Source organism: Telopea speciosissima, chromosome 11, assembly GCF_018873765.1.
Source record: "Telopea speciosissima isolate NSW1024214 ecotype Mountain lineage chromosome 11, Tspe_v1, whole genome shotgun sequence".
In the NCBI taxonomy this organism is placed as follows: Eukaryota; Viridiplantae; Streptophyta; class Magnoliopsida; order Proteales; family Proteaceae; genus Telopea; species Telopea speciosissima.
In genome coordinates this window covers 8,643,608-8,656,333 of record NC_057926.1, presented here as the reverse complement: position 1 = coordinate 8,656,333, position 12,726 = coordinate 8,643,608, and the positions used below count along the sequence as shown (strand labels likewise).

At 39.3% G+C, this 12,726-nt stretch overlaps 2 pseudogenes; both read right to left on the bottom strand.

Moving 5' to 3' along the window:
* Window positions 1–149: 149 nt before the first annotated feature.
* LOC122644745 lies at window positions 150–1,005 on the bottom strand (annotated as a pseudogene).
* Window positions 1,006–7,036: 6,031 nt separating this feature from the next.
* On the bottom strand, window positions 7,037–12,140 carry LOC122644744 (annotated as a pseudogene).
* Window positions 12,141–12,726: the final 586 nt, after the last annotated feature.

Here is a 12,726-nt window from a genome sequence, read left to right as displayed (position 1 = left end):
ACATTTTTTGTACATGGTTAGACCATTCTGCCTTTGATAGAGTGGAATGACAAAAATGCCCTTACTTTAAAAAAAAAAAAAAAAAAAACCTACAACCCGTCTTCCCCAAATCGATTGGGGAAGATGAGTTGCAGGTATCCTTCAAGTCTTCAACCCCCATTCCCCTGTTTCTGCGAATTAGCCAAGCTTGGACAAATCGCCTGAAGCTTTGCATCCACAGAGGACTGCAAGGGCTTGTAATCGCCAAACTCCTCCATTAATTTGGTGTCTGAGATCGGGAAAGTTAAGCATCGCGAACTCTCCTCTGAGCTTGTAAGCAGCCCTATCGTAGGCCAAAGCAGCCTCCTCAGCGGTATCGAAAGTGCCGAGCCAAAGCCGAGTACGGTTCTTTGGTAAATGGATCTCTGCAACCCATTTCCCCCAATGCCGCTGTCTCACCCCTTTGTAGAGCTTCGTGGGTTTTGCTAATGAACCCACTTGCTTCATCGGGATTGCTTTCGGACCGAGGAAATTCAGGAAATGTGGTTGCTGTTGCTGCAATTGAGACTGCCTGAGCCTCTGGTTTTGGATGGAAGTTGCAGCCATGTGTTGCTGTTGATGTTGGAGCTGGATGTGGACTTGAATCTGCTGAACCTGAGAAGGGCTGAGTTGATTTAGCCCTATTGATGAACCTAATTGCTCGAGACCAAATTGGCCTTGGATTGAGAACCCTGGAGAGAACATTTGGGTAGTCAACATCGAGCAAGAATCAGGGTAAAACTGGGGTTGAGAAGAGAAAGAGCAGAAGGGGTAAGAAGAGGAAGGAGAAGGAGATGAAGAGGGAGAAGTTGTTGTTGAAGAGGTAGAAGGGGTTACAGAGGAGGTTGATGAGGAAGCACTTTTGATATAAGGCTCTAGTGCTTTCATGAGCTCCTCTCTGAAGGGATCTGATGATACAAGTCCATTACTGTAGATATCTATAGTTGCTGCCATGACTTCTGAATAAAGCAAAGAAGATAAAAAGAAAGACTGTTACCAGAAAAGCAGAAACTGCAAAAATAAGAAAAACCACCTGTTGCTTACCAAAACCAAAGAACAGGCGACGGTTTAAGAGAAAAACAAAGAGAAACCGGAATTCCAAACCCCAAAATAAAATTAAAACAAAAAAAAAAAAGCTTTCTTTTCTACAAGTGAGAATCTTCTAAACCTAGAACCATAAAATCAATTTGAGGGACAGAAAAAACAACCCTCTTAGTTGAGCAAATTTAATAAAAATCTACGAAGGTTCAAAAAAAAATCGAAAAACAACCCTTTGGGGAAGAATATGATCAAGAACATGAGTTCTCAGTTGTTGAAAGATACCCGATTTGGGGAAGATGAATTGCAGGGGTTTTTTTTTTTTTCTTTTTCAAATAAGGGCATTTTTATCATTCTATCCTATCAAGGGGCAGAATGGTCCATCAATGTTAAAAAACTGGGTGTTATAACAGATCTATCTAACGAGAGGGACTATATGGGTACTTAGTTTGGAAAGCAGGGGTGCACGTGAAATTAGTGAAAGTTCAAGGGGGCAACTATAAGTTTGGCCATATTCAGGGGGGGCATTTGGAAATAACACTAATAAAAATAGAGAAAAAACAGACAAGAGAAGGCTTATTAAGCTTGCGACTTAGAAAGGTAGAGATGCAGAAATGTCTCAGAGATGGGAATGAGATGAATTCTGTCCTTAGACCCAAAGGACCAGCTGCCCAGATATGTTTAACCCAATCACAAGATAGGAGTAAATGCTAGAGGATCTCATTACAAGTGCCACAGAAAGCACAAGTGGGGTCGACCTAAGTCCATTTTGAAATAGTATCCTTAACTGGAATCCCTACATTTAATACACACCAGAAAAAAATTTAAAATTTAGGATGAAGATTGAGTTTCCAAAAAAATTTCCACCAAGCGGTTAAAGAAACATCATAAAAAGAGGAACAAAAAAGGAAATTAGCTGCTCTTTCAGTGTTAAAACACCCATCTCTAGCAAGAGTGCACCACCATGAATTAGGAGAATCAGAGCAAGGGATATTAAAAATATTGGGTAAATACGAAGGAACAGAGTTCCTAAGAGACTCCATATTCCAACAATCATTGGAGATAAACAAACTAACTTTTTCGGGGTAAATTCTTTGAGATTCTCCAGGTTTGATTGTATAGGAAGGAATGGAAGGGATCCAAGGGTTAGTCCAGAAGTAGGTGTCAAGACCGGTCCCAATTCTTCTAAGGCAAAAAGAACAAAGATGAGTAAGTACTTTCGTGATGCTATTCCAACGCCAAGACCCTTTCTTCAGTCTCGTACTAGGGTTAAAAAGATATGAATTGGGGAAGTATTTCTCTTTTAGGACCTTGGTCCACAAGGAGTTTTTATCAACCAAGAGCCTCCACCCCAGACGAAGAAGAAAAACATTATTTTGGATATGTGCCGGTCGGAAGCCCAGACCCCCAAGAAAGGTAGGCACACACTTGAGCTTCGAAGAAATTAAAGATTTTTTTCCTATTGTTCTCAGAACCACCACACTAGAAATTATAGCAAATAGAATCAATTCTCCTGCACACAGTAGCTGAAAAATAAAAGCAGCTCATAAGATAAGCAGGTAAATATCCTAATACCGATTTGATGAGAACACTACAACCTGCAAAAGAAAGAAGGTTATATTTCCAAGAAGAGTCTACCAGTAATTCTACTCATGCAACAGTAATTCATGTTGCTTACATATACACCTCTCCACATGGGTCATGAAATTATATCTTCTTTCTTTCTTCAAAGACACGAGTAATATACTGAAACGTGTTGTGTTTTCTCATCCCTAAATATGCTACTATAAGCACAACTGAAATTTAAATAGTGTCCATGACAATCATGTCACCTACAGATCCGACTCCTCTACTTCTACCTGCCCGATACTGCCATCCGCCCCCACACACAAGCACAGCGGAAAGTACCGCCTTACTCCCGCTCAGGCAAAGCGCTCGGGCAGGGGTAAGATGGTACATTCCACCTTGCTTGTGTGTGGGGGCGCACACGACAGTAGGGGTAGGTGGAAGTAGAGGAGTCGAATTGTGTCCCCTACAGATTATTATGGTTCCTACTACAACAACAATAAACCCCCAGTTTTATCCCAACTAAATGGGTTCAGCTATATGGATCCGATAAAATATTAATAATAAAAATAAAATAAAATAAACACAACACAACACCTACAAATCAGTCTTACTAGTTGGGGTCAACTACACGGATCCTTGCCCTCCAATTAGCTCTTTTCGATGTCATACTTGAATATATGTCTTTCCTCATCACTTCTACTAGGGTCATTTTAGGCTTGCCCTTAGTTCTTTTAGTACCTTCAATCTAAATAAAGTCTCTCCTCCAAATTGGAACATCTAAAGGTATCCGTTGAACATGGACATGCCATCTCAGATGACTTTCTCGAAGCTTATCTTGAATCGGGGCTACTCCCAAACCAATTCTAATATGATCATTCCTTATTTTATCCTTCTTCATTTTGCTATTTATCCATCTCAACATTCTCATCTCCGCTACACTTAGCTTATCTATATGACGCTTCTTAACTTCCCAACACTCCACACCCTACATCATAATCGGTTCCCACATGAATCCTAAATGATGCGTTATAGCAATTTAAACAGTGGCCGAGTCGTTGATTACCACCTTCCCCTATTAATTGGCTGACATTTTTGTGGACAAATTGACATCCAATGTGTCACATATTATGTTGGGATACCTAAATCAAGATAACATTAGATTAATCAATTTTTTTAATTTCCAATTTTACCCTCATTTATCCTTTGCCCTTCTTCTCTTCCCAACCCCACCCCAAGGGTAAACCTACGACATTATTCAATATATATCCTTATTGTTGTTCTTCCCCATCTCACCACTTACATGTTCGGCGCCTCATTCCTGCACCTCTGCAACCCCACCACTTACTCAGTTACTCCTATCCCACCCTTGACTTCTACCCCCTACTCCAAAGCACCACAGATACCTTCGGAGACGTTTGCAAGGGACGCCAGTATCGCATGGTTTAATTGGGGGAGAATTCGCTTCCGTCACCGCCATCATCGAAGCACTCTGCAACCACTTGACTCAGCTAGATGGATTCGACGGCCAAGGAGCAGAGTACGAATAGGTGTTTGCTGCGATTCATAGGATGTGGTTGAATTGGATCCAGATTCTTCAGATGCAGAAATACTACTCAATCATATCGTAAGGCTAACGTTGAAGCAGTTAAGTACACTGTTCGACATTTATCCTTACTGATCTTATTTTTATGCTCAAGAATGAAATCTAAATCTAAAAATCTAAAAAATATATGTGCTTTTAGTTCTTCTTCAATGTTCCAACACTAAATCCAGAGTGTAGTGGCTAGCTTTTCTGCAATTTACTCATTAAGCGATAATGAAATATTTTCGGAGACGTTGGATCCAATCATCCTCCAAGATTTTCTATAATATTTAGGATTTCTTCTTAGATGCTGACCACCCTGTAGATTTCTTCGCTTAATAAGATCTTTTCTTCTTTGTAATCGTAGACCTCATGTTTAGCGCCTTAACGGAGGTCTGAACCTTCCTCCTTTTCGTTATACTTAGGTGGAGCAATCCGAACTCTTGACAGAATATAAAAGGGGACCGCAGGACTGCCTCCAATCCGGGTGGAGATGGTTGGTACACAGGGTTATTGTTCTATAAAGGCAGTTTCGGTTGTTTAATGTTTTTTTGATGAAACAACAAAGTGTAATCACACAAACCACACACCAATCCCAAAAGGTTAACTGGCTTTTGGGATCATGGAATGGTGGATATACACAACACACATTACACACTACACACCACACACCACACACCACACACACACACCCGATGTGGGATTAAACCTACACGTCCCTTTTTTTTTTTGATGAAACAACAAAGTGTAATCACACAAACCACACAAACATAACATGTGAAACGTTGAACACCTTAACTGTGATTTCTCAAAATGTTAGGCACCCTAGGTGTTATTTACCCTTTTAAAACCCTCCAAAGACTCATACATTCTGGTAAGGGTGTCAAAAACTAGCCCGAAACTGATCAAAAAAAACCCGGATCAAATCGAACAGATCCTTATTGGATTGGTTTTGAACGGGCTGATTAAAAATCGAACCACACTGGATTGATCGATAACAAACCAAAAATCAAACCGAATAAAACCGACAAAAAAATCAATAAATATAAGGTTATGAATAATTGAATTTATTTCAATATTAGTGAGCAAATTTATAATTGTAAAATGAATTGTTACAAATCAATGAGGATGATGTTATGAAAATAGGGAAATTGATTTGTAACAATGCTACTTCCATTGCCATTGATCTTCCTCTTTAAGTGTGGGACTAATGAAATATTTTATGTAGTTGAAAAGAGAAAGAGAAGAAAGTACACACAAACCGAACCCAATTCATTTAAAAAAACCGGTGCCAAACCAAATCCAAACCGCTATCATAAACCAAAACCAAACCGCATCAAAACCGAAACCAAGCTGAAACCAAAAAATTCCTTATTGGTTTGGTTTCGATTTCCTAAAAACCACACCAAAACCAAAAAACCGACCCAAACCCAGACCGACCAACCTATTGACACCCCTACATTTTGGTCTACATTGATCTGTTGGATAAATTTGTAGGTTCGTACTTGTGCTCTCATTTTGCAATGAGTTGACATTCTCTCTCTCTTAAGCAGTGAATAGAGGATACAACTAAGATTGGAATTTTGTGATGGAAGAGGATAGGGCTCCTCTATGGCGAGCAGGGCATCCGACGCACATCGGACAGTCCTGCTGCCCCAGGCACGCAGCCCCATACAAGGGCTATCCGATGTGCACCGTCCGATGGAAGACCCAAATGTAACAGTTTTTTGTTAAGACTCCCCGAGGAGAAAAATGTGTATGTTTCCCCGGAAAAGAGCTACTATATGAGGGTGGGACAGAATATATGAAGCGAAAACTGAAAGACTGACAGATTGCAATCCACAGAACATGGACAGCTTATTGAGGTCACTTCTGTTGCTGCCATTATCAATATATGTGAACTATATGTTCTGCTGCATGAACTTGTGTTGGGGAAAGGGTGTGGTACACCTTCAATACCAGATTCGTTTCACAGCCCTACCATTGATCTGAAAGTATGGTGCAAAGAAGCTTATGGAAATAAGAAATAAATGGAACACTGATGCTTGATACTGACCAAAGATCCAAGTGACTAATGGACCAGTTCTCTTCCAACATAAGGCTGAACTGGAACCTGATTCATGAGGTGAAAACATGGATTGATGACATTATCATGCCAAGGGTTTCAAGTAACAACAGTCACAATAATTTAAAATGGTACCCTTTTTTCTGAAATCTTAAAGTTTCAGTGACAAGGTCTCAGCAGGCAGAGGGTTTTAAAGAGCAAAATTGGAAAAATTCCAACGCCGATTCCGATCCAAATCAGCGGATCTGGCCAAGGCCAATCTGATCCCCATTTTTAAAACTCAGATCAGGCCACTATTTCTTCGTACCCTAAAGATATGTGAATAAGTCAGAATCAGAAGGTTCACCAAATTGTGTAGCTGCAACTTAGCTAGATATGTTTGACATGAGACAATTGCATGCCTCCTAAAACTTCCAAGAATAAATAAACCAGAAGTTCCCTCCACCTCAAAAACTATAGGTGTCAAGTAACACAATATATCAGTAATCAAGAAACAAAGCCTCACTACTCCAGTGTGCTGGAGAACTTGTCCCTTTAGAAGACCATGTCAAACCAATGAATGCTTGTGATCAGAAAAGAAGTTCTAACCAAAACCCCTGTCTAAGAAAGCTTCTGATACGACATCTGAGGGCAAGAAGAGAAGCTCTTCTAAAGACCGAAGAGAAGCCTTGTTGAGATAGGGGCAAAACAACAAAACTAAAGCAGCATCACCAGAGAACCCAGAATAGGTCACTGGGCAAAAGTGAGCACAGATTTGCTTTTGATCACTTCTCACTAACCCTGAACATAGGTCTAGAGCTCCTGAAACTGAGTTGTTCACTAATTCGAGGCAGAAGCAAAGCCTTCGCAGGAAACTCATTTGATGATGAACCAAGAGCCTTCTTAAGCTGTTCAAGAAGTCGGTGTGCTTCTCTGAATTCATCTCTTGCACTTGGTCCATGACTCTCCCATGCATCAATCACTCGCTGCTGGAACTCCATTGCAAGTTTATAGCTGCAGAAGCCACAAGAAATTGATTCAGTAATAAACTCCAGCAGTATAATAAATAGTGGAGTGAAGTCTTGTGGAATGCTACATTTCACGTCAACAAGATGGAGTTCCCAGTCGTGCATATACTTAGATACACATTTATGTACGATTATGGATGTATCAAGAAAGAATAGTGCCCCATTGAAGTAACAGGCAACTTTATAGGTGACAGCATTTACCAGTTAAGAAGGAAAAACGAACAATAAATAGATTAGCACATTGATCAAGAAAAAGCATCTTGAGGTATTCTCGCAAACATACAGAGCAACCAATGTATCCATTCCATATCAATTCAACTAGATTTTTTTTACTGATTCTTAGTCATTTGTGATTTCTCTGAATGATTCTGGCTGATCTCTATTTTTTCTTTTTGGTTTGCAAGCTTTACGTGCTGTTCTGTTGAGCAGAACCCTCTAGCATTCTTCTGGTCTCCTCCTCTCCATCTCCACATTCCCAGAGATTCAAAACATTATCACTGGAGCCCCCCCCCCCCTCTCCCCCTCCACCTCCCCTCTTCAACTTACTTGTTCTGTTTATTGTCACACTTGGTTTTTAGCTTTTAGAGGTTCAGGTTTTAAAACCAGAGCCTCCTTGATTACCAGTCGGGGCACCAAGACAAAACAGAGGAAACCAAACCAAACTGCCCTACAAATCATGATTGTTCACTCTTCCCTCAAATGCTTCTTCAATACGTTCTATCAAAAACTAACTCGAAGTAGGTTGTACCAAAGAAAAAGTTTGTTCAATATATTTCTGTAGAAAAAACATAAAAGATCAGATTTTTTTTTGTCGTTTCTTTTTATTTTTACAAAGTTACAGGTCTTGCAAATTCCTGTCAATCTTGATCAAGTATCTATATGGACCTTCTGTTTGCTCGACAGGTTTGTTGCTTTCCTGAATTACTTTTTTCAATTCTGATTTATATTCCATGTGTGGCTGCTGTCTTCATGTTATGGGATGATAGCTTGATGGCAACAAGAGAACCCTAGCCATAATTAGGCTTTCAAGCTCAAATCCAAGTTTAGGGTTAAAGGTTCAGGAGTCGAAACACTTTAGTTAAGGTTTAAGATCAGAATATGAATTAAGAATCGGGAAAGATTCTTTCGAATTGCTAACTAATTTGATTCAAACTTGAACCACACCAAAACATTGATTGCAGCAAGACCAAAGAAAAGGAAAAATAAGGAGCACAAATACAGATGAACATGTGCAATTTCTTAAAAAAGCAACTGGAATTGATCGTGAAGAGTCATTGCTATACTCAAACTCCCATCTCCCAAAAGGACGACTATATCACAGGGTTTGATGAGAGACATTCAACCCCATAAGCAAAATCCAATTCTGTAAAATGGCCAAAAAATTTATAAAACCTATTTTCTGCCCAGCTTTTTGAAATGCAAAAACCTCTTTCCTGTGTTGTTTATCAAACAGGGAAGGGAGAGACATTTATTTTTTTCCACCTTATCTCTCTATTATTACTATATTTTGTGAGAAAATGGAATCCAGCATGTGACCTTATGGCTGTGATGCAACAGGTAAACCAATGGCCATTGGTTAGAACACAAACCTTTGTGTTTACATTTTTATATTTTTTGATAAATAATGATTTTATCAAAACAACAACAAACTCAGCCTTATCCCAACTTAATGGGGGTCGGCTACATAATTCCAAACGACAAAATAGAGAAAACAAAGAGCTACCCAAAAAGGGAGAGAAAAGATGGGAAAAGAGGGATGGGGAAAGAGATGAGACATGAAAAAAAAAGAAAAGAACAAATGAAAGATGAATAATTTAATCAAAAGCGAAACATACTTACATCAAGATAAAATACACCACTCTCAACCACAAGGAACAGCTGGAAACAGAACCAGCAGCAAACAAGACCAAACCAACATTAGTTAATAGGAAAAGAACCCAAATAGTATGGCTCTATGTTCAGCCCAGGTTTGGGAAGCTCGTCAGCCAGGCAGTTCACCAACAAACCACTTATGATTGAGGCGGCATCACCCTCCACAATCAAATCTAACCACCCATGGGAAAGAAAGATGCCTAGCTCACATTTCTTTTATTATAATTTTATTTACCGGTCTAGTCTTATTCACCCAAGCTTTGATAACAGAAGAGTACTACTGAAAGGAAGGGGTGAAAAAGGAAATAACTTTCCATTCTCAAAATAATTTGCCATGTTACAGGTGCATTTTCTGATTGCATGCATCACCACATAAAGCACAAACTTCAAACCAGAGGGTAGCAGGAAAGCAAAGGATGTATTAAAACATAATCTCATAGATGCCTTATGCATGAATCATAGGTCATCACTGCCCAAATGCATGAATAATTTTTTTCTAATGTGTTCCGTGGCACTTTTAAGGTGCCTTACTTGAAGTGAGCATCAAACATAAGGCATAAATATAAGATACCTTCTGCAAACACAGCAAACTTGCTCATTTCAAATAATCAGCCAAGCAGCACCCAATCAACTGAGTCATAACCGAACTGGTAAAAACTTTTAATCACTCAAAATACTTGGTTTTCACTGGATCAAAGCCCTGACATTTTCAATTGTTTAATTCCATAGTCAAGTGAATCACCACTCCGCAACAAAATGCTCCTTGGCTCCTCCACAAGCAAGGTATCGAAGAGAACACGTGTTACTATAGTAGGAAGAAAAACTTCTCTTATGTGTATTTAATTCGGTTGAACTTCCTATAGCATTTGTTTTTACAACTATATAATATATCATACATAATAATCAGGCCACTAAAACTTAGTAGAGCATAACTGTACATCCAAAAACAGAAGTTTTTCACTACAATAATTCAATTCCAGATCTAATCAGATGTTTACTTAAACTTGGAATCAAAAGTTGATAACACCTCAGAGCACATCAAACAAGGAAAGAAACAATGAGAGAAGCATAGACAAAAATTGCCAATTTTTTTTTTTTTTTAAGGTATTTAATATCAACCATCAAGTCCAACAAAGAGCCACCATATGGCATCAGAAGAAAAAAACCAAGTCAGATAAATAACAATTCAGTATCGAAAATGTTCTTAGCATAAACTAATAGCAGTTGATTAATTTTTCAATAGCCTATATGATAGTAAAAATGTGTTATATAATGACAGTAAAGTCATTAACTGGGAAAGCATTCATACCTCCCCATGGCACCATAAGCTTTTGAAAGGTTCTGACATGCTTCAATCGAATCAGCATGATGAGGGCCAAGTGACACATCCATGATGTCCTTGGCAACAGAAAACATCTCTGCAGCAGACTGAGGCCTGTCCAACTCCAAATATGCTACACCCAAATTGTTGTAGTTATACCCCACTTCAATGTACTCTGGCCCATAGCTCTCCCGCAAAATTTCTGATGCAATTTCCAAGTTTGGTATCGCCTGCGGCACCTTCCCTGTCAACAGAAGTAACCGACCTATCCTTGCAAAAACACTCCATACTGAGTGTTCTGGTGGAAGCTTCTCATTTATGGCCAGGCATCTTTTTAATGGTGAAATTGCAGTTTCAAACTCATTCATTATCTCATAAAGCATTGAAATCTCCATGTAAGCTAGAACAATTCTTTTATTGGAAACAATATCTTCAACTAATTTAGAGAGAACAATCTTTCTTGTCAAGAATTCCACATGCTACTTCAAGGTACCTCTTTGAATCAGCCAACTTCTCCTGAATACACAAGACTTTCGCCATTAAAATGAACACAGTAGCTGGAGTGTCATTCTCTTTCTCTGTCCGTTGAACAATATCTTTTAGAGTATTAAGTGCCTCATCATATCTCCCCAAGGCAATCTGCATGCTGGCAGCACCAATTTCTGTGTTAAGTAGATCAGAATGAAGACCCCGATTCTTTAAAACCTTCTTTGAGAGTTCCTTTTGCTCTGTTGCCTTCTCATGTTCTTCTAACCCACTGTAGATAAGCCCAAGGAAATGCCTATCATGTGCAACCTCCACTGAATTGTTCCCTAGTTGAGCCTCATGTATCTTTATTGCCTTCAAACAAAAAGGCAAAGCATCTTTAAAATTCCAAACTCCCAGATATTCTTGTGCTATATCCCGATTCAACATGCCAACCTCCCTGCTTTCTGGTCCTAGAGCTTTCTCTTGCAATTCCAAAGCCCTCCGAAGATTGACAATAGCTTCCTCACTTCTCCCCATTGCATTGTTCGTTTTAGCCAAATCACGCAGAAGCGCATAAAGAACAGACCTGACATTATCAACATTGACGCCATCTTCTTCCAACTTTGTCAGTATCCTATTAGCTCTATTTAGATACCCTAAGCTGTCATTAAACCTCCTCAGGCTGTAGCTAGCATTACCCATCACATGTAATTCCACGGCAACTGGTAGAGGAGCTTTATTGCCACTTTCCAAGATATTCAAAGCTCTATTTCCAAAATCCAGAACTCTCTCATACAGACGTTTCTCATGGTCCTCATCTTCTTGGTGCAGTTTAAGGTCTTCTTTCAAGAAAGCCGGACCAAAGTCCACCTCTTCAAAAGCAGATGCCAGGTCCTCAAAAGCTTTGAAGATCTCTTCGACTGTCTTTGCAGATTCGAAAGCTTCTTCGATTTCAGATTTCAATTTGATTTTTCTGTGGCTGGTGGACAAATGACAGATTTCAGTATGATTTTTCTTAAGGAGCAGTAATCCGTGGGCTGCCTTGCAGGATTTGAGATGGATAGGTGAGACGGGTGAGGGCTGTGCTCCTTTGATGCTTGACGGACTGATGCCTGATACAAAGCCTCTAGAGAGAAGAACTCTGCAATCGGTTCTGTGTCGGTTAAGGTGCTGAAGAAGAGAAGATGACAATCTTTTCATGGTAAATTGCAAGATGGAATGGACAGACTTGGCTCAATGAAATTTCCGATGCAAACAAATGGAGAATATCCAGAAACAACAGAAGAAAAGAATCAGTTTTTTGAATAGGTAATGCAACAACAGACGAAGAACACTGGTTCTCTTTAAAAGAACACAAAAGTATAAAAATGTGGGAAGAGAGACAGGTGACCGTACCACAGTTGCCGGACACGGTGGCCGGAGCATAAACCTTCGAGAAAAACCCTTGGAAAATTTTTGATGCCGGTGATTTGTTTTTGCAGTCTTTACTCTTTACATAGAAAAGGAGATTTTACCATAAATAAAAGATTATTTTTTTATTTGTAAAAGAAAGTGAGAGATCATTGTTTTTTTCAAGAGTAAGAGACATTTTACGGCCTTCATATCAAGGATTTGTTAAATTAGAAATGGGGAGAGTTTTCATACACGATCGTGTATGCATGTACTATCTTATCCCCTTTCACAAAGAATTGGAAAAGTCATAAACCCTCACCCATTAATTAATGCCTTGAAACTCCCACCCAAGGTTTAAAATCCAGATATCGGGCTCGGGATCAGTCATGGCTGA